This window comes from Panthera pardus, unplaced genomic scaffold (genome assembly GCF_024362965.1).
Source record: "Panthera pardus isolate Hobbes unplaced genomic scaffold, ASM2436296v1 HiC_scaffold_16, whole genome shotgun sequence".
Lineage (NCBI taxonomy): Eukaryota > Metazoa > Chordata > Mammalia > Carnivora > Felidae > Panthera > Panthera pardus.
The window spans coordinates 60,566,639-60,590,514 of NW_026526721.1; the positions used below are offsets into that span (position 1 = coordinate 60,566,639).

Sequence of the window (23,876 nt, forward strand, 5' to 3'; positions counted from 1 at the left end):
AAGCACTTTCACAAACATCATATTATTTGATTGTCTCGACAATCCCATGGGATAGGTAAGTAGGGAAAGGATTAATATTATACCTATCAGAAGGTGAGAGAATTAAGGATCAAAGAAGGAAATAAATTACATTGGGTCAAACTCTGTGCAGACCTGAAAAGAAGCCCAAATATAGAGTTTTACATAACATGGAATAGGCTCAGAGAATCTGATACCTGCCCGAGGTCACAAGTGGCAGAGCTAGGAGGCTGGGATACGGGTAATCCAGCTCAAGCTGCCATGCTCTTTCCAAACCAGACACCCTACTCTCAGTTGTAAATGTCTAGTTACAGTAACTGGCCCTCTCAAGGGGAGGCAATGTTCAATTGCCAACTGTTACAATCACTGTTAGTGTTCAGGTTTTTTGTTTGTTTTTAGTTCATCTGACAAAAAAGGTATACATTCCTTGAGAAGACGTGCTACTGTATAATACTACTTAGTCTGTCAAGAGAAAAAGAAGAGAATGTATTATTTCACTGGCTTAGAATACTGGCTTTTAAAGGTAACTCCAACTACACACAGACACAAGAGACAACACAGCCCTATTTCCACAGAAATACTCGTTATAAGAAAGACAAACCAAAAGACTAACCAAACTCAGAGCCTGGCTTCTAGCATAGGTTCAACTTTAAACTGTTAGTTTCTAAGCATGGGGCCAATACCTATGCATATTAAAATGAGGAATAACAGCATTGCATGTATGAACAAAATAAATCATTCATTTGTTGTTCTGAACTCAAAAGCCTCAAAGCCGTAGATTCAGACTTTGAAACCTTTGGATTAAAGTAACATACCTCTTGTTATTCTTACTTTTTACATGCATTTACTTGTACAACTTCCCTATTTCACCTTTTTGTTTTAAGATAGTTACATTCTCCCTTCACTTACATATGCACAACTTCTGACTTAGAGCATTCGGAGGTTTGGCAAAGCAAGGTCTTCCCACAAAAGACACAGAGGTTTCACCTAGAATGCATCTCGGGAATTTGGGCTGAAGAAGTTAAGGGAGGTCTAGCATATGAGTAAATATTTGTGAATTAGACTGAAATTTCAAATAGTAAATGAAAACATTTATTAAAGAAGGTTGTTGTATGTACTGAACAACTACCTTCCGACTGAGCGTTTCAGGGCATTGCAGAATTTCAGAGTTGATGCTCCACTGGAGATTTTATTTTTATAATGACAGAATATTAGTGTTGGAGTTCATTAGAATTATAGATTATAATTATCTAAGGCTTTAACACCCTGTAAAGCATCTCTGCAAAGTGGCTGTCCATGCTCAAACACCCTGGTCTCGGGGAGTTCATATTTGTTGATATTAGGGACTGTTAGGGACTGAATATAACCCCTCCTCAATCTCCCAATTCACATGTGAAGTCCTAACCTCCAGTATGACCATATTTGGAGATAGGGCCTTTAAAGAGATAAATACGGTTAAATGAGGCCATGAGGGTGGGTCACTGGTCCAATAGGTCTAGTGCCCTCATAAAAAGAGGAAGAGACACCAGGGAGGAGGAGACACAGCGAGAAGAAGGCCCTTTGCAAACCAAGCAGAGAGACCACATGAGGAATCAACTCTGCTGACACTTCAATTCCTGGACTTCCAACCTCCCAAACTGAGAAACACATTCCTGTAATTGAAGCCACCTGGTCTATGATACTCTGGTATGGCGGTCCTAGCAAACTAATACAGACGCTAAAGTTCTACAACTTGCAAGGTAGGAATTGGTTAAATCCACTTATTAGGTACAGAAACAGATTATGGGACATTTGAAACATGTCCCAAAGAGACAGAAACGATAAGTGGCATAACCAAAGTTTAACCTAGGTTTGTCTTCCAGACTAATATTTTTTCTTTCTTGTCTGTTTTCCAGCTTTGAGCACATAAGGGTATTACAAAGTTAGTTTTTATAAACTGACCTGAATATATATTCTTGTATATTTTACCACTGGCTTGTGTTCTACTTGGAGTCACAGGAAACAACATAATTTATCTTCCATTTGACAGTCCTTAGTGTACTTGAACATAGTTATCATATTCATTCCTCAAGAATTTCTTTCTTTATTTTTTTTAAGTGTATTTATTTATTTAGAAAGAGACAGAGACAGCATAAGTGGGGGAGGGGCAAGGAGAGAGAATCCCAAACAGGCTCTGCACTGTCAGCACAAAGCCCAATGCAGGGCTCGAATTCATGAACCCGTGAGATCATGGCCTGAACTGAAACCGACAGTCAGATGCTTAACCGACTGAGCCACCCAGGGGCCCTGTGAATTTCTTTTTTTTAATGTTTATTTATTTATTTTGAGAGAGAGATAATGAGAGCAAGAGCACCAGGGGAGGGGCAGAGAGAGACAGAGAGAGAGAATCCCACGCAGGTTCTGTGCTGTCAGTGCAGAGCCCGATGTGGAGTTTGATCTCACAAACTGTGAGATCATGACCTGAGCTGAGATCAAGAGTTGTACATTCAACCAAGTGAGCCACCCAGGTGCCCCCATTCTTCATGAATTTCTAAACAATCCCAGTTTCCTTAACCATTCCTTGTATCACATGTTTCATTTCCCTATCATTCTGGTCACTTTCCTCTGAAGATGTTCCTGTTTGTTTAGGTTTCTTATACTGGCTTGTTAAGCCATATACCACCCATATAACTCATGAATAGTCTTTAAAAATATGAAGATAAAGTCTGGCCTTTATTCATTTTAGAACTTTCCTCTAGCTAGATGTATCCCATTGCTCCCATTTTCCGAGATGTCTTTGGAATTTGATTACTTAATTCAACAACTTTTCGATGCATTTGGATTCACGTCATCTGCAACTCTGATGGACGTGCTTTCATCCCAGTAATTGAAAAAAAAGGTGGCCAAGAGAAGGCTTAGGTTATTCCTGAAATATTCCATAGGACTCCCTTCTAGTATGACATTGAGACATTTATTTACACTTAATAGTGTGGTCATTCAACCAGTTACTAATCCATCTGTACATCTAACCAGGCAAGATCAGATCACATATTGTAGACCTGTTTTCACTGAAGCCATTCTGGTTTCTAGCAAGAACCACTTCTTCCAGGGGAATCATAAACCATTGCTTTATGCTTTATTGTTTTAATAATACATTCTAGGCCTTTGCTCAGGACCGACATCATGTTGTTTGTCCTTATAAACTACCTTCTTCTACTTTCTAAAAATCAGAACATACTCTACATCTCTAGTCATCTAACTTTTTTGTTTGTTTTTTGCTTTTCCTCAGATATGAATGGCAGTAATTAGTCATCTTATTGACAAATCTTCTCACTAGCTTATGATTCTCTAGCCCTATTTTCAGGCTCTTCTCCTTTTCCTTTTTCATATTTCCTGCCAAGGAAGAGAGTCACTCATGTGTAATCATGGACTGCATCCAGAGATGGCATGCTGGTCAGAGGTGGATCTGCAAACTAAAAGAGTAGGAGAACTTAAGGTGTTGTCCTTGGGCCTGGGTGTATTGCCAGTGGAGAATGGGCTGTGATTAGGTGAGGCTTTGCTTCCATCTCTATGCATGGCTCTGCCTGGCTTCTGTTGTTGACTTCTAGCTGTGCACCTGGACATGGTTACATCCTTTTCTTATTCACTCTGGATGATTTTCTTTGCAAAAGATTCAAGACAGCTTTGTATTTTTCAGTCTTTAACAGAGAAAGGTTGTGACATATAATACTTTTATTTTCCCATGAAACCTTCTCTGAGGCAGGCATGTACCCCGACCTTTACCTAATCAAGAAAAGTTTTTTGGGGGATGGGAAATGGGAAGGCAGGTTGGACTTTAAATGCACAAATCACTTCTAATAAAAACACTAAGATTCAGGTGCCTGAGGTTAGAAATACTGGAGGGAATTCAATTACACTAATTAATATTTAAGAAGGGCTAGAGATCACATACTGAATGTGGGAAACTAGGCCAGTCAGACACGAGCATATGGGGAGGGCAAGATCAACTGATAAAAGTAACAAACAAATCATACATAAATGCTGCAACAGGAATGAAATAGAGAATAGGAAATAAATGTTTCAACAGACACTGAAGAGGAGGTAAGTGGTCTACCACATAAAAGCAAAATGTTCTAACACACACGAGACATTTTATTGGCTTTATGTAAACACCTATATTATAAAAAAATGATCTTTTTCAAGTAAGTTAGTAGAAATGTTACCTATTTGTATAAACAGACTTAGTTTGGGTTCTGTGAATTCACAGCATACTATATTGCTTTTGTTTCCTCACTGGCTCATCAAGTAGTGGTCTCAGTGAGGCATGACACTCATACTGGGGAGCTCCCTAACGGCTAAGCTTACCTGGATACCCCAAACCTACAGAAGGGTGGAAAGCAACAGCGTATTCTGAGTTCTACACAAGTTTTTCTTGCTCTGGCTCTGATATCATTTGGTTGGTGTCATAGCTTATGCCACATTCTCTCTTTGGACTTGATTTTGTATTTGTGGTCCAGAGAGTCAATTCTGATTTTTGGCCACTCTTCTGCACACTTCAATGCTTTCAGAGAAGGCACTAGTAGTACCAGAACTATCTTGCCTCTATCACGTAAACGGCTCCTTCTTCCACACTAGCATTTACCTCACCTTTTCACTTCTTCTCTACATCTAAGCCTCCTCCCCCTCCTTCCCTTTGCTCTAGTTTATCAGAAGGTCCTGTCCCTGAACCTTATTCCACCCCTCCAGCACTCATTCTTTCAAAGTGCCACCCTCAAAAGCCACAATTTGTGGATTCACAGCCCCATCTTGGAAGCTCTGAAAACTGGAAGCCCAGAGAATTCACTGAACCGTTTTTGTTATCAACATCATCATGTGGGAACAGAAGTAGAAACATAGAGCGATAGATGAGAGGGGGGTTGAAACTGTGATTTGGGCCCTTTTTGCAAATTCTCTAGTGTGCACAGATGGTAACTATGACTGAACGAAGCCCATGTCTATACACAATGTGTAATATTAGTCTCATGAAGAGAACAAAGCAAAGAAACAAAAACAAGATTCTTGCCCTTTAGGACTTTAACCTCTAGCTGAAGAAAGAATTCAAATATACCAAAACCCACAAGAAAAAGCATCCCCAAAGGGTTGAATTGTCCTCAAATAATAGAGGAACAGAGAGGAAAAAATAAGGTTACTTCCTAAAAATTTGAACCAAAGTAGTGGTTTTCAAACTATGCTTCATGGTCCCCAAGCTCACAAACAGATGATTACAAAGAGATGACTGAGCTGTTAAATGTTTAATTAAAATGTAAATTTATAATTGTGATAAAAATGGCATGTAAATTAAATGTATTATGTAATTTTATTTTATTTCCTATTTCAAGTTTTTATTTAAATTCCAGTTAGTTAACATACAGTGTACTATTTCAGGTGTAGAATTTAGTGATTCATTACTTATATACAACACCCCCACTGCTCATCACAAGTGCCCTCCAAGTACCCATCACCCATTTGACTGGAAAACAGACTATATACTAGAGAGAACAAACTGAGGGTTGCTGGAAGGAAGATGGCCAGGGGATGGGTTAAATGTATTTATGTAATTTTAAAAAACATATTGGAGACTAATGTGTTGCTAATAGATAAGTACATACAATAGGTTTAACTAGTTTTCATGTAGGCCTCAAATTAAGACCCTGATATCAGAAGGCCAGCTGTTCAAAACAAACAAAAAACTGTTGGTATCTGCAATTGCTTACACGTATCTCATGATTTTCTTGACACCATAAGTACTCCATCCCTCATACAAAAATACACTGAGCTTAGTCTGCTATAATAAACCAGTCCTGAGTTTCCACTTCTTCTCATATTCACCTTTATATTCTTAGTAATTGACTTTTATAATATTAAAATGATACATAATTTTAATTTATAATACAAGTTTAATAAAATACTACTCTTACTGGTTCATATATAAAGGCTCCAATCATTTATTTTGAAAAGAGGATTCTGTTGTTAAAAGAAATATGAAAAATCTCTGGATCAGAAAATTTGCATGAACCCTCCAATTCAAGGCAGTACAATTCTCATGCATCTGGCTCCAGAATACTCAATTTCTGAATTTAGTGACTTGTTGGCTTAGAACATTGTATACAGCAGATATATTGGGCCCAAACTAGATTTCATATACTGGTTATTATCCCTTTAGGCTGAAGAAAGATGGTATTTTTACATTGAGGAATAGATTACCATGAAAACATCATGCAACCAAAAAAGTCACCTTGTCTTAAGTTTACTGAGTACATGAAATTTACCAGATAGTCTTAGAAAGCCAGATCATCAGAATTTAATATATTAGTTTAAAATTTAACCAGTACTAACCAAAAAATAAGTCAATGGAAACTTCTTTATTTAAGGACTGTTTTTATTAATTATGTAATACATGGACATTTATTCATTTATTTTACATTTACTCAAAATATATATGTCAAAAGACTCCAGAAGACTTTTTTGCTATCTAACATTAATCAGTCATTATTTCATGTTAAAAAAAGAGTGAGCCAAAACGACTTTCCACCACTACAGAGAATGAAACTAGCAAACCTGAGTTGAAAGATCCATTTTCCAAAACCTGAACCATGCTCTACCATGGAAATATTTCAAAATTTCTTAACACCGAAGTATATGTCAATAATAAATTGACTTTAAGGTCTTTCATGGTCTCTACTATATAGTAGTCAAACTGGAATTTTGCATGTATTTATTTTTTAAAGGCTGTAACTTGTAAAGTACCATAGCATAAAGGTTACAGATGTACCTGAGTTTCTGTTTGAGCTCCACAGTCCTAGCTATGAGACCCTAGGCAAATTACTTAAGCTGTTTAAACCTCAGCCTTTGCTTCCATAAAATGGAAGAAATAATTAAAATGCTGATTCTTGTAGATTTGTCAGAGGAATTAAACGTATAAAATAATGAATGAAAGTTGTTTAACATGTTGCCTAGAACATAAAATGCTCTTAATAAATATTAACTATATTTATTAAAATTGCTCGGCACCTAAAAGCCAGTTGTTTTCTGATTTTTCCTATAACCTGATTTTACTCATAATTAATTAACTACATGTTCTTCCCTTTAAGAATAATGTTCTATTTATGGGGCACCTGGGCGCCTAGATGGCTCAGTCGGTTAAGTGTCTGACTGCAGCTTAGGTCATAATCTCATGGCTCGTGAGTTCGAGCCCTGTGTCGGGCTTTATGCTGACAGCTCAGAGACTGGAGCCTGCTTCAGATTCTGTGTCTCCCTCTTTCTCTGTTCTTATCCGGCTCACACTCTGTCTCTCTGTCTCTCTCTCTCTCTCTCTCTCTCTCAAAAAAAAAAAAAAAATATATATATATATATTTTAAAAATTAAAAAAAAATAATGTTCTATTTAGATTTCTTTTTCTTTGTTTCTAGAATGTTCTCTGATATGTTATCAGAGAATGTTATCAGATAGGATTGCAGGGCTTCATTTTGATAGTACTGTACTTGCTTTTCTTTGAATGCTTATGTTATTTTCTCGTTCCTACTCAGTGATTTAAAAAGTAAAACTCAAAGAAGAACTAAAAATTATGAGGAATTTATTGAGACTAATGGTTATCAAAATTGGGCAAAAAAGAATGTTATTAAAAATAAATCACACCAAGGGAGAGCAGCTGATGACAGCAGCTGTGAAATGACTGTACATGGTGGGAATCAGTGAACCCCAAAGAAACAAAAGAAAAAAAAAAGGAAGGCCATGAAACTTACATGATTTACAAGGAAGGCCTAAGCTTAATGAACAGATTCTTTAGACTACAGGAGCCAGGGAAGTCATTTCTGGATGAATATTTGCACAAGACAGTAACACTGGAAGGACTGATATTCTCTGATCAAATGGAAACTACTAGTAAGAAAAGAAAGAGAAATAAGACAACTGAAAATTTTTACTGCATTTTATTTCATTACTGCTTTACCTGCACTGAGGGGACAACATCTTCATGTAATATACTGATATAGATGGGATGCCGAAAAAAATGCTTGGTGCTGATGGAAATAGCAATAAGGATGATATATTTTTAAGAGGCAAAGTTAGAAATTCATGGGCAAGATAAATTAAAGTTAGAACCCATTTGGCAGACATTGGGACAGGGTATTCTATGACACAAAAGCTTTTCTTAAATAGGACTCCAAGAATTTAGCTGTTTGAAAAACATTTCAAGTAGGCAATAACAAAAACAAAAACAAAAACAAAAACAAATAGTTGCTTTACTGCAAGGATGCACACAGGCTTACAACTTTTTGCCTTGTGCCTAGATATGGACCTGCCTCTCAACCTCCACCAGCAGTAAATTCAGTTAAAAACTAAAAATTAAGATGGTACTATAACATCATGCTCGAGAGAATAAAATATCAAGATGATGAACAAAACCAGCTGAAATGGGACTAGCAACTTAACCCAAGTCAAGGAAGCAGTCTACAGTGTTAAAACAAAAATACTACTAAACAGAACCAAACATGCTACTCATGGGAACAACACGTGAATTTTTTTCCTGAGAATCTAAGTGGATAATGCCTATGAGATTACTCTAAATGTGTAGATTGTTTTCAGAATTGCCACTGTTTCCAAATGAAATTTAAAGACATTTTATGAACCACGTGAAACCTTATAAAAAAGGAAGTCTTTAAGCCAAAAACAAAAGGCTGGCCTAATTAAGAAAAGAAAATTTAAGTCAGTCACAAGTGTTAGATCACATTAATTCAGAGAGACATAGTCTGAAGTATTTCCATTAAAACCCTGATAGCTTCCCTTCTTGAGAAGAAATCACTCTTCCCTGCTAAAAAAAAACCCAAAAAACTATATTTAGTTGTAAACCAGTACTCAATGTATATTCACTTGAAATCTCCATGTAGGAAAAAAACAAAAAAAACCCCAAACCACCAAAACGCTTTCATCTCCATTCCAATATGAGCTATATAAACTTCTAAAATCATCTTAGAAAGAAAAACATCATTCGCTCTTCTTATTAAGTATTGTTGCTTTTTTCAGTATTTGGACATTTTAAAAATAACAATATGCAAGAGTATGATGTCATAGTGAATATAACCACCAGGTCAATATGATAATTTAATGTATGACTTTAAAATTGAGCTTTCCTTTAATCCTACTATTCTATAAATAACTTCATCATTCTGTCATGATTAAAATATCTTTTCATCAAATTTGATATAAATGCACTAGGTATGGTAAATATATTTCTGGCTTAAAATGGCAACAATGCAAATTGTATGATAAAGACTATATCATTGTCCCACTTTCATTTTGATAAAATCTCTTTTTTGGTGATATCATTTCATGTTAGGCTTTTTTGTGCTGCTTAATATTATAATTAATAATTCATATTTTTTCTTTCCCCTCTCACTCTGACAACTTTTATTTTTAATCGGTGGGCATGTGCCAAATTGGTTTGTTATTTATTTATAATGTAAAATGACAAGGAAATTGAATATGTGGAATAAGAGAGAGATTTTCTTTCATATGACAAAAAATTCTTAGCAATGGGATATTTCTTGCTTATCCTTATGGACTCAAGAATTTTCGAGGTTAGATCAGATTGGCACCAGTACTTCATATGCAACATGTAATAGACATATTAAATGGAACTGTTCACTTATGTTTTTAAAATTCATTTTAGTTTTGTGAAGACAGCTGGGCACATGCATAAAAAAGAGAACAAAAAAATAACAAAATTTGTAAAAGACTCCTTATTCCGATAGATCCTATAGTGCCAAATTAAGTAAAAATTCTGACCAAACAGCTCTATTTGTATTCTTTCCTAAATGCTAAAACATGCAAATTTAGTAAGAACAAACAGATAAAATTTTAAAGAGATGGAATCTCCATTAAAACAAATAAAAAGTTCTGTCTTGCAGGGCTTTACAGAGCCTTAAATAATCCCTTCAGTTTTCCCCATAACCAGAAGCCACATAGTTTGAAGGCTAGAGCATTGAATGGCTATGACAGTAAATTCCGAGAATGGTCTCAAGGCCATCAGCAACCAAATCACCAGAGGAGCTAGTTAGAATGAAGAATCACAGGTCCATCCATGAACTACTGTGGAATCAGAATCTGTAGGGATATGACCCTAGAATTTGCAGCCAGCTTCTGAGGTAGAATTAACTTTGAGAACAGTCTTATGCCAAAAACCCTGCATCTTCCCCAGAGCTTCCCCTTGTCAGATGAGCCTTTTCAATTCATCCTTTGAGTTGAACATTGGAGAATTCACATAACATAACACAAATAATACGCTTCCTGCAAGATGTCTCCCATTTCTCCCATTAATTTAAAAACCATAGTCCACTGCCACTGCCCTGCTTAAGGCCCCTTCTCTCTGGCTCTACCTTTGTTGTCAACCTGTACAAAACAATCAGACTGTGACATCATCCAATTAGTCTCCATCATTTGGAACAAGAAACTTTTTCCCAAGGATTCGGTCCAAATTTCCATTTAAAACTTGATCATTAACAGACTGTATTTGTATCTAATATTGAACACTTAAAAATAACTTGATGACCTTAATTATTTTGATCGTTATTAACATGTAGGAGGTTGTAAGTTGACATTGAGCCAAACATGGGAACTGATGCACAGGGAAGTTAAATCCTTTAACCTTAGTTAACTCATTTAGTGGCAGAATCTGAACTAGAGCATATATATTCTAACATTATACCACCGTGCCTTTCAACCTGCTCCTTGAGCAAACTTTCTCCTGCCTTTATAGAAAATGCCTATTTTATGGGCTCTGTATCTCTGAGATATTTCATTTAGACTTTGTGTACATGGTGTTTATCTTTCAAAATGAATTATGAAAAAAAATTTTACTGTAGGATTATTTAATCTGGGGTGGTCGAGTTAAAATGGCAATAATAGTGATGCTGACGCCAGTCTTGTGAGGCACTATCTCTGACCCGATAATAGCTCACTTTTAAAAAAACTTAAAAAAAAATCATTTTGAATTTCCATAATTCACTTTAATGACACTTTTGGTTAGCACTTTTGGTGCTAACATGGATTTAAGAAAGAAACATAACTGTTGCCATGTTGAATGTGTATCAAAAAAACTACTAATAGTCTTGACTACTACTTGGTTAGCTATATTTCACTATTTGAATGTAACTATGGAAAGTGGTGTTCTAGAATCTCATTCATAATAACTTCCATATAACAAAAGGAAATAGAAACTATTAGCATAGGTATAATGTTAATGAACTGGTGAGTTTTCAATAGAGATTTATCAGACCAGATTATTTGAAAATGTTCCCTGTCTATAGGAAGAATACAATGCCCCCCCCCACACACATACACACCCACACATGACCATATCAAAATTATTCATATTTAAGTTTCCAGGGAAGAAGACCAATAAATTTGTTTGTCAAGCACTTTTGCTTAAATGGTATTATAGGATCTTTTACAAATGGAAGTTGATTCAGATTTTAGTATACTCTGATCCCCGGAGTTTAGGGCAGGGGTGAGCTAAGGAAAAGGAGAGTAGGCAGAGAATGTGTGTGTTGTGGGGGCTTGGAGTGTGTGCACTTGTGTGAATTTAAGTACCCTGAATTTAATGAAGAAAAATTTCATTATTCTGTGTTTATATATCTTTGTGTGAAACAAGTACTTTTCTCCATAACTGGAGTTTACATAGGCTCTATCATAACACCCTTTGAGAATCCCTTTAAACATCAAAATGGATTTTTCCAAATAAAAAATCCCATGATTTAGCTTTATTAACATCTGAATGAATGTTTCCATTGAGTTGTCCAGAAGAGGGACTGAGTAAGGTTTAGAGAGCAATTTTTTTTCATGATGATTGGTAGCAATGTTTCCCTTCTATCAGAAAGCAAGCTATAGACATACAAAGCATTAGATATACACCTAGATAAAAGTAATATTGCAGAATCCAACTGGTATCCGAGAGGTGAGGACAGGCTGAGATGGACTCCTTGGCTTCCTTATGTCCAAAAATTTTCTGTTTCCTTATTTCCTATGGTTACCACCATGGAACATGTTAAAATCTCAGTAGGGACTCTGCTTCAACTTTTCCTTTCAAAACACAGTGAAAAAGCTTAATGGAAAAAAAATGTCCTTCCTATCTCCATGCCAGGCACAGTGTAAGATCCACAAACTTAAAAGCCAGGCAAATAGTCTTTTATGTGCCCCAAAGCTCGGCAAGTGACCTAGTGCTACAAAAATTCCCAAATAGGCATGTGACCTGACTAATGTGTGCTGTGAGATGAGTCAAGGAAAATGGAACCATCTGTACTTTTATTGGACAGTCAAATAATTCCCCTCTGTCCATCCAAAAACATAATTGGATACTTTAAGGAAGAAACAAGGGGAGTTTTTTCAAAACATCTAATTTTTTAAATTGGTGACATAAAATATTCTGAAGTGTATAACCTAGTCAACATAGACACAGATAAGCCAACAGGTTTAAAAAAAACCATGGCTGCCTTTAAAAATTGTTATTACTCAACTGTATAAAGCTTCTTTAAGACTCACAGGAAGAAATCAGGGAGAATGAAGGGAATTGAAACTGTAATCTTTAAGAAGTAGGGTATGGGCACCCTTCCTCCTCTGTGACAAAAGCTACCAATGATTGAACTCTCAGAGTGGGTGATGGCAGAAAACAGAGCAATCACCTGGAAGGCCATATTTTTGTACATGTTTACAAAGCTTTGCCATTTATTTCTTAAGCATATTTGTCAACCATACATCATACTTCCATTACCCCATATGGGAATTACAGTGGATTTGCTCTATTTTTCAAGTTTTTAGTATTGATACGAAGAAGGAGGACAGACTAGCAATAGTTGGTAAAATATAGTAATAAAGGCTGAGTCTGTCAAAGACTGCACCTAACAAAACATGCGTATTTAGGAAGTGAAAGGGCCTGATGGAAAGGAGTAGGATACTATGGGTAAGGTGACAGGCAAGCATCTATACAGAATCCTAAAATATCTGTCTTCCATTTCATAAATTACTCTCTCACTGTACAGATTAAGAAATCAAAGTGCACTATAACATTGGCTAACATGTAAATAGGTCCATACCATAGGCCAGGAACTATGTTAAACATTTAAGTGCATCATCTCATTTAATTCTCACAAATATCTTACAAGGCTAGTGTTATTATTTGCATTTGACAGATGAGAAAACTAAAACTGACAGAGATTAAGTAACTTGTTCAAGTTTGCACCGTAACTGAGTAGAAGCACCAAGAAAGGGATTCAGATCTAATTTCAAAATCCAGGCTCTTTAAGTGCTAGGCCTGTAGTTTTTAACCCAGATTACACATTAGAAACATCTGGAAAGCTTTTAAAAACTTTGGATGCTCAGACCCTACCCCCAGAACAGTTAATCCGAAGTTCTTGCACATGGGGCCCAGACATGGGTGTCTGTTTCAAAGCTCCCCTGGGTGACTGTGACCCACAGCCTGGATTGTGAACCATGGCACTATGCTGTCCTGCCCTCTGTGAAGATCAGCAGACCCATGCCAGAGTGAGGTAGCACTAGAAACAGGGTCCTCAACCTCTTTGCAGTGGCTTCTCCCCTTCCCCAACATGTATTCCTCACCAAATTCATCCATCATGACTACATGAAGAAGTAATATACATGTGGAAACTTTTACAAAGCACTGTCACAGCAGAATATGGTCACAAGTCCACCAAAAAGAACCCGTTCACATCTATCTATGGGCTATGATGAATGAACACAAAGAAGAGTCAAGTTTATTGCTCTTATCCCCAAAAGGGAAGTATAAGGCTGGCCTTAAAAGCCCTTCATACCAAAGCAAGTCACTAAATTTTGGAATGGCCCCTTCTTCTCTTTTCACAAATCCAATAAGAATAGCTACTAGATCCAAGGGGGGAAAGATCCAATTACCACTCCTTTACAAAGCTATTTCACTGAGGATCTCAAGGCAACTGAAAGTCATTCAAAACATAAAAGCAGTAGAACTAAAGAAAAATGTGTGCAGTGGAAAGACAGTAAGATTTCAAGTCAAAAGTCCCAGGTTTTTGACTGCATTCTGCCACTTTACTGCCATGACTTGAGATCACTGGGCCTCGGTTTCCTTTTCTGTACTTAAGCTACATCTCCCTTAGTGTAGTGATTTTATAAGTGTGGTTCCCACCAGCATCACCTGGGAACTTGTTAGAAATGCAAATCATCAGTCCCTACCCTAGACTCGGAATCAGAAACTCTGCGGGGCGTGGGGTGGGGTGGGGTGGGGGGTCCAGCAGTCTGTGTTTTAACAAGCCCTCCAAGTGACTCTGACACATCTACTTCCATAGGGTTGTTGCCTAAGGATAAGAGGAACTTGTACATAAAATTGTTACTTTTCATTACTGTCTGCTTAAGTCAGAATTCTCAAATTCTCTTGCAGAAATATTTAGAGAAATAATGTTATAGTCTACATTAGTTAGATTAATAACCTCAATTCTGAATTTCACTTTGAGTGTGTAGACGAGGCACAAGTCAACCAGAGGTTATGCAATTAGCTTGGAGTCAAAGAGAAAGCAAGTTGTAGAACTGAGAAGGAAACCCCAGAGTGAACTTGATTTTAATTCAATCAAACTGTTAAGGTACCAACCACGCACTTTCATCTATAATCACAATGAACCTTTTTATAAACAAATCTCTATCTTCTTAGCTTAAAAAAATTTTAACAGTGCCTTTTCAAATTTTAAAATGGATTGACTTCTATAATTAGGGGCTAAAGGCAGCTCTGGAAGCAATAAGAAGTCCCAAGCTTTCTATAGTGAGAAAGGGCAATTGCCCAGACCACTCTTTGTGTGAAGTGCAGACAATACTCCCCTTGCTCACCTCATAATTCTGATTACTGCAACGGTGGAAACCATGATAAATAAAAGTGCATATCTAGTGGTAGGGCTCAATCTCTAATGTTTCTATAATTGTTTCTGTAATATTATTATTTGGATAAGATATATCATAAACTGGATTTTAGGAGATGCTTTGGAATGGTTTTCTTCCCCATGCTTCTGTCAGAAGCACTCTATTTTTTTTTTTTTTTGCTGTAATTTATCTGATATAGCTACTAAGATGCTTGATACTTTTACATGCAAGGGTGCAGAAAAACAAAGACAGGGAATGGGCTGTTAATGAAATTCTCTGATTGTAAAAAGCACTTTGCAATGATCAGGTGGTAAATAATAATAAGAGGAAATAACATAAAGTGCCTAGATGCCATAGCAATAGTCACTATATAAATGCAGAAGAGATCAGACATGAATAGAATTTGCATTTTATGCAGCTTCTGTGTGTGTATATAGAATATACAGTTGCTAATTTTTCCATAACACTGGTAAAATATTGTTCAAAATCTATTCTTGCCATCTTATCACTTTAAAAGACATCATATAGAAACACCCATCTGTCCTAATGAAATGGGAAATGTGTTCAAAGAGACTAGAGAAAGAGCCTCTTTGCACACAGGGGAAAAAAAGAGCTCAAATAAAAGAAGAGGATGAAGAAGAAATAGTAACACTGGTAGAACAGCTTTGGAGACTTGCACAAAGGTGATCTTTGAGAAACACAAGGGATGAGTGACTGTTAATGTGTGGCAGAAGAGCTACAATGAAGATATATGGTCAGACACCAAAAATACAGACATGTGCTGTCTCTTTCCGGGGCTGTTTTTACGATGGTGGTTCTTTTTAAATGGAATTGGGGAGAGGGGGTTTTCTTTGTTGTTATTGCTCTTGAGTTTAGCTATATCACTAACAGCAACTCCATACCAGATTTTTCCAACAGTTCCCTGACCTCTCAGTGCTTCTAATGAACTGCCTTCAATTTTGATGTTATTTTCCCTTCGTACTTGTTCATAATCCATGGCCCATTCATTAGGTATACTAAATCCTAGTCCGTGATCACTTTACTTTTGAAGACACAGAGAAGATGCTAAGAGTTGGGGAGATTCTTTTAGACATAGGGCAAGAGTCTGATCCGGATTCTGAGAAAGCAGAGACCTTGATAAAAAGACCACTAGCCAAATAATACCGAGCACTGAAAACTGAATCAGCCAAAGTACACAATTCTCTCCCTTCCTTTGTCCTCTTTCTTTGTCAAATAAAAGATTGTTTCTAAAATCTTTTCTGCCTCTGGTCTTAAAAAGCAGGATTGGACTTGCACATACAGCTATATTTCAAAATATCTCAAATTTCCAACTTGGAAGAAGACACGTAAACTTTCTCAGAGAAAGAGAAAGCAACTCTGCATATTCACAAAACTTTCACTTATTTCTAGAATAGGAAAACGGAGAGATCATTACCAACATAAGAAAGGAGTAATAATATTATTAACAATGATATTAATACAAATACTTGGGATCCTAGAGCATGTTTTATCACAAAGATTCACCTGTATTAAGGGAGACTCCAGGACAAGGAGGTCGTTAAGGTTATATTTCTATCTTCAAGATTCAGCCCAAGTCAGACTCTCCGGAAAGCTGTAAATACTCTCAGAACAGACCTTAGTAATGAGATTGGAACGAACGCTGGGACCGTGGCATAAAAGCATCTTCCTGTCCCTTGTTCTAAAAGTTAACTATTAAACCATATGTTGTTCATCCTGATTTGTTTTACTCAATTCTAGAAACAAGGACACTCTGATCAGATTGCCCTGGGCAACTGAATACCTCGTGAAACCTTTCTGAAGACAGTGTTCTTCCCACCAATGCAACCGAAAGGGCTTCTATTATCAGACTATCAATTCTGTACTACTGGTGAAGGATGGAAAGTATCTTCTTTTGAAGAACAAGTTCTTTCTCTCCCTGAGTTTTCTGCTTTTAGTACACTTAACATTTTAATTACTTGATCTCCCTACCCACCCCCATTCCCTTTTTTCTACTTTAGTTTATTCTTTTAATTATTTACAGACTTGCTTGTCTGGACACTTTATTTTAGTAGAACTTGGTTGATTTTTTTTCAGCACCTTTTAGTGGAATGCAATAATAGACGCATAGAGAAGGAATTGGTCTTAATGGTATTTTTAGTTTTCTTTTTTTTTTTCTGTGACAGAAATCTTTTCCCCTTATTGATTTTCCCCCATGGACTGTCCACTCTACAGCTTGAAATGGCTGCAACCGTGTTTGAAAAATTGGTTGTTAGTCACTGTTCAAACCATTTTTCAAAACAGCTCTTGCGAGCCCCATTTTACTCTGTTTTAAGGACAGTTTTGTTAGGGCTGGTTTCGTTTTCTTTGAGGAGTCATGCTGGCAAAGAAACACAGTCTAGAACTTTGCTTTTAAATGTGGTATGATTGGGATTATAACCATATTGAATCTATATTCAAAATATATTACATTGAGTCTGTGCAGCTAAAAGGAAAAAGAGGTCATAAGTCTTCAGTATTTTTCATAAAGATGAACACCAAGGGATGCAAATGTTAAAGTTTACCAAGCACAACATGATATCTCGCTGTTGGAAAGATATTTTCTCGTGCTCAAAATTCGTTATGGAGTGGGGTGGGAGGGAGGGGTCTGTGTGGTTCAATCGGTTAAGCATCCAACTCTTGGTTTTGGCTCAGGTCATGATCTAGCATTTTGAGAGTTCAAGCTCCACCTTGGGCTCTGTGCTGACAGTGCAGAGCCTGTTTGGGATTCTCTCTCTCTCTCTCTCTCTCTCTCTCTCTCTCTCTCTCTCTCTGCCATTCCCTGGCTCTCTCTCCCAAAATAAATAAATACTTAAAAAAATTCATTGTGGGAAAGATATCTATATGAGGAATTTTCCTCCATGTTTTTAATACTATCTATGAATATGCCTTATATCTATGTAATATCTATGCAAACAGCATGAAAGGAAGTCCATTTTGAATACAGCAAAAAACAGCACTTTCCTATGCTAATCTTCTAAAACAGTTAATTTTCACTTGTATTTCCAGGACTCAATGCTCTCCAGAGAAGAATAAAAGTTGAAGAATTTGGAGACCAAGAGAAAGGGTGAAAATAGGCAAAGGTATTCAGCTTCATATAAAATGACAATATTTGTTTAAAAACAAGATTTGGGGCCAAGTTTGACAGTGATTATAGATAAATGCATAATATACTTTGCTGAATCTTCAAAAAGTGAAAGAATGAAATACCTACCTCATTTCAAATTTAGAGTAATAAAACATGGTGAAGACACATACCAAAATTGGCAATGGCTCAAGTTTGAGAGAAGGACATTGAAACGTTTGCTGTGACTGGAGGAGAGGCAAACATGAGAGACGCAGCCTGGGAAAAACCTCATACTGTGCAATCCAAAACTTGGCATTGGACAATAAAGTTTTCCTATTTTTCTTTTCAGGGACATATCTGAAGAAAGATGATTCCAAGGTTTTTGCTATTCTTTTTTCTTTTCTTTTCTTTTCTTTTCTTTTCTTTTCTTTTCTTTTCTTTTCTTTCTTTTTCTTTCTTTCTTTCTTTCTTTCTTTCTTTCTTTCTTTCTTTCTTTCTATTATTATTATTATTATTAATTATTTTAGCTAAAATTTCACTCCAAATTCTGGGGAAATTTCAGGAGCTCCTCTTAGAAGAACTGACCCAAATGAAGTAAGTGGTTGTAGTACAATAATACACTAAGCCAATCTATGCTAACCCCCAAGTCCTTACTCAAAGCAATGTCTCAGGGCTCAGAGTGCAAACTGGCACCTCATGGTCCAACTGCACAAGGGCAAATTAGAAAATCAGGCCTAAGTATTACCCTGAAAGATAAAGATTCTCAATCTGAAAGGGAGTCCTACCAAGTCTTTACTGTATGCAGAAACTGTGGCTAAATTATCTCTATTTTCATTGACTCTATGGAAAAAGCAATGTGCCTTTTTTTTTTGGTATGTATTTTCCAAACTGTAAACTGTAAAGAGGCATCTAAAAGTGGTATTAATGCTCAAAAGAGAAATATATAGATTGACAATGAATGGATTAAAAATGTATTAAGTGTTTGCTTTAAAAAAATGCTAAACATTATGGTACTACTACTACTAATCCTTCCAGAAAGTTGGTGGGAAAAAGGTCTATGGAATACAATTGTTGACAATAACCAACAGATTTTAATTTTAGCCAAAAAGACTAGGACAAGTCACAGAAGGCTTTTCACCAGAAGTCAAAAACCCTTGGTCTATGCACCACCCATTTTAAGCTCCGGTTTCTTCAGAGCTAGTAATAACTTGTCTCCTAAAGCCAAAGGAAGCACTCCAGAAAGCTGCCTGGATTCATGTGCCTCACCCTTCTGGAGATCCAGTGAACCCATATCTTGGGGTTCATATTTCTATTAAAATGATAACACAGTAAAATCTCATCGCCACTTTGTTTGCTTTGATGAAATTGGCCATGCCCCCAATTAAATTATACGATAACCTTCTCTCCCACTACCAACAAGGTAAACATAAAACCAGGCACAAACATTTGGTAATGGAGAAAGGATGGATTTCAGAGTCTTAGAACCTTGAGTTTGTATCCTATTTCCACCCTTTAATAAGTCATTTAACCTCTCTAGGTCAAAGTTTTCTTACCTATTAAGTAAAGATAATGGTACCTATCTCAGAGGATTGTTTTAAAAATTAAAAGTAAAATGCTTGGTGTAGAGAGGTCGCTCAATAAAAGGCAGCTGAATCACTGCCTGCAGTAAATCCAGATAAAACATATTTAGGCACACTATTGCTCTGTGAGGTACATCTGGTATCCACGCTACAAAATCCATCAAGACGAAATAATTTGGTCATTTTAACAATACTCTTCAGAGATTCTTAAATGACATTTCCCCAAAGCCAAGACAACTTAGAGTTACATAGAATTGTTGCATTTAAAAGGGGGCTTTATTCAGTTCATAAAATAGTGTATCTAGTCTTGTCCCCCCAAATCTAGGATCATAGAGACCATCAAGCGCAAAAGGTAAGAGAGACGTTTAGAAAACCAGGTTTTTTAAAAACTATGGCAGGAAATGACTGCAGCTGATCAGGATGACAGGAAGTGCCCCCCCCCCAAGTCAAAGCAACGTGGATTAGAAATCTGCCCTGCAGATGAAGAAGGATGGCATGACACTCTAAACACTTGCAAGGAATGGAGGAGGAAAGAGCAAAATTGAGTCCCAGAAGACTGTAAGTTAAAAAGTGATGGAAACTCTGACTCTGAGGTGAGAGGGAAAGGCTCAAGAATACATACCTGTGGGAAGAAAAGCAGTGAGAGCAAAATTCTAGGAACTGAGAAGCAGTTAGGAGTAAAATCCTTAAGTGGATGTTCCAAGGTGGTGCTAGCTTCAGAAAATACAAATATTGATGGGTTAAATCAGGACTGAGGAAAATATAAAACCAAATATGGGCAGCTCGGAGGGAAAAAAATAGGCAGCTTGGGACTCAACTGTCATCACAATTCATTTGTGTTTCACATCCCACTGTTTGTGACATTAACAGAATTTCGAATTTAGCAATGAACTATTTTTGTATTGTGAATCTCTGCAGCCATTTTCCATATGTAGCTACCACTGCAACTAGCAATAATAGCCTTTTGATCTTTAAAATACTTCCAATTAATACTATTCAAATTAGGGGTCACCCAAGAGTTTCTCAAGTTAATTCACTTTTTCTCCTATTTGAAGCAGAGTGTTATCCCTGCTCTTTATTTGCATCAAGTCCAAATTATTTGACTATTTTAGTAACAAATCCTTTGGTGGCTTTTGCTTTTATTGTCATTTTTTTTTCAAAAGATAAAGTTAGTTTTAGATTTTTGAATTCTATTTTCATTTCACTAGAAGAGCTAAAGCAAATTTTGCATTTGAAAAATGCAAATGTTTTTGCATTTGAAAAGGTAAAGTTTACGCATAGAGTTCCTACTGTGTGTCAAACATTAAGCAAAACAATTGTAAGTATTAGTATTTTTATATTAACACATACGATTTATAAATTTATTATATGATGAATTATATTCATTGTACCCAGGACTGTTATGTTTTCTTGTTGTCATTGCTGTCACTAGTGGATATCATTTACTGAGTTACCCATTATGTTCCAAGAGCACTTGTAGGCACTATACACCCATACCATGGAATGAGCCCACTATTGCTCCATTTTCCACTTGAGGCCTTAGACCCAAGAAACAGCACATCAACAGCATGCAGTTTGAATGGTAGAGGTGATGACCAAAAACATGGCTGTGCAAGTATGGAACCTGCATTCTTTTTCACTATGTACGTCTTCCTTTCATACAGAGGCAGGCCTACAGTTTTAGAAAGTTACCATAAAGTGTTGTCAAGATTGCATACAACTGCTTTTTTCTAATACATTGTTATTCCCTTGTGTCGTCATTCTCTTAAAATCTTTTTTGCATTTCCACAGAACATCTACACTGATGTGCACATGCCTTTTCTTATAAAATGTAATTCAATTTAAACAATTCTTTAAGCGCCTACTATGTGGTGCATGGTAGGCTAGATGTCTTTGTTCACTATCATGTTAAAATGCAGATCTACAGTGCAGAATCTTCTCCTTCCTGAAGATGCCTCTTTAGCTAAAATTGTCTTTCTCATCTTTTTCAGCCACTGGTGGTATAAAGAAATGTAGCACTGTGTGAAAAACATGAGCTTTGGACTTAAAAGTTCCTTTTAATAAAACAAACTAGTTAGTCACAAATTGTTGAAACAAAATCTGTAACATGAAGGTCATTTAAGGCAGATTTAAACATCATTTCTACCTAGAAACAGAAAATTAGTCTGCATAATGTCATTTATCTACTGAGCTAAATTATATTATAATTTTCAGCTATAAACCCAGATTCTTAATGTGTGTCGCAAAGATGGTATCTCTGACCTACCCCCCCCCCGCCCAGTAGCAAATGTGTTTTGAGTTGTTTTGTCAGTAGTGATAATGGAGTTGCACTGGACAAAATATATTTTTGGCAACTTTTCTTGATAATGAAAATAACTGTAATAGTAATAATAATAATAATAATAATAATAATCAGCATCATAACAATAATAGCATTTGTTGAATACTCTACTATGTGCCAAGTACTGTGATTAACACTTTACACACACTATCTTATTCAGTTCTGAAAATATCTCACAAAGTCATTAAGTATATACTGTTGATAATCCAATTCAACAGAGAAAAACACTGAGACACAGAGAGGTCAAGTAACTTGCACAAGACCACACAGATGGAGAAACAGAGCCAAAATTTGAACCTAGTGAGTCTGACTCTCACAACTACATTAGGTAGGGGTTAGGGCAGGTGCTCTGTTATGTGTGCAGGAGAATACTGCATTTGTGCCAGTCTATCTACATCAACGAGAACGGAATCCAGGTGGTTTATAAGCCCAAATCTGAAGACAGCGAACAGGAGTTACAATTTGAGTTGCTGCTATTCATACTGCCTGCTAATTAAAATGCTCCCTTCTGAGACGACAGTGGCCGGTTGGCATAACCCTAGAACATAATACATGTTCAAAAAAGTATCTGCTGATTGTTAACAATGGTTTCTCTAGGTGCAGAGTTAATAGGTGATTTCCCTTCCCACCTTCTTTAAAAAAAAATATGTTGTCCAATTGTCTAAAATATTTTCACCAAGGGCATATGTTACTTAGGTGATCAAGTGAAAAATTAGAGCTTTACTTTAAAAAATTCTTTTTGTTTTGTTTTACTGTTAGATTGTTAGTCTCAGTTAAAACATGACTCCCTCTGGGAAACCTTTCCTGTTGCTCTACTCTGATCTATTCTAGGACAGTACTCCTTACTCTGTCGTCCATAGAACCTTATCAAAGCTACATACTACTGCTAACTGTCTTTTCTACCGTTAGTCCTGTGAAGACTGACCCCAGAACTTATTTACCTTAATTTAGACCCCTGGGCATCTAGGGTGACTTGCATTCAGTTCATTAAAAACAAACAGACAACACAGAACACATACACACACACGCAAACACACACACACACACACACACACACACACACACACACCATGAACAAGCAAAAAAAAAAAAAAAGAAAAAGAAAATGAAAAAAAAAAAAGATCTTGTGGTTGACTGCACACTTTTTGGTCCTTGCTTTCTCCCTTTACATTATGTACCGGTCTCCCTAAGAAAAAGCTTCCCAGAACTAGGAGTATGCTGAATTGTCTTCTCTGTTTATAAAGTTTATAAATGCATTAAGGTAGATGGTAGGTAGATAGGTAGGTAGGTCAACAGATAGATTCACACACAGATTCATACAAACACATTATGAAATATCATGAATATAATTGAAAGTCATGGCAAATACAGTAGGCAAAATCTCAAAAATGAACCATATTTTTTCATATTTATATTACTCTACATTTTACATTTAGCAATTTTACTTTCTATCACTAATATCCTACATACCCTAATATAAAGTTCATGAAGGTGTAAACTTTATTTTATTCACCACTGTATCTCTGGTTGTTAGGAGAGAACATGAGCTAAATATTCAGTGTGTGTTTTTAAAAAAGGAAGAAAAAACGATACAGAAGTTCTCACAATATTTCTCATATTGTTCTGGAAATAATAAAAGGGGCGGGTGTTTTCAGTACTCTTCCAGAAAAACATGAATCAGCAATGAGATTGCAAGCTCTCATCCTGTTCCTCAGACCCAACTACCCAATTTCTTCATGGACAATATGTCCCTGCTAGCATACTGATACCCAATTCTGAGACTTGGGGGAAGAGTACTAGGTGAGAGCAGCTTGAGACCCTCCATAATTTGCCCTGCCTACCAACTAGAGAGGCTGCTGCCATATAGACTCCAGTATTTCCTACCCATCAGCTGAGCCCCGAGAGGGGCAATGGAAAGAGACACAGA

At 36.5% G+C, this 23,876-nt stretch overlaps 1 protein-coding gene across 37 annotated transcripts in view; it reads right to left on the minus strand.

Moving 5' to 3' along the window:
* The window catches only part of ZBTB20 (zinc finger and BTB domain containing 20), a 775,662-nt gene that overhangs the window by 399,399 nt on the left and 352,387 nt on the right, over positions 1-23,876 (minus strand). For 6 of the 37 annotated variants that reach the window (XM_019448051.2, XM_019448027.2, XM_019448030.2 and 3 more), the window contains one exon: positions 20,231-20,318. The exons of 28 other annotated variants lie outside the window; for them this stretch is intronic. The gene's annotated coding sequence lies outside the window, so the exon portion shown is untranslated. Of the gene's footprint in view, positions 1-16,449; positions 18,488-20,230; positions 20,319-23,876 lie in introns of those variants that run through there. 3 more of the 37 variants (XM_019448065.2, XM_053903379.1, XM_019448056.2) reach the window with 1 other exon arrangement.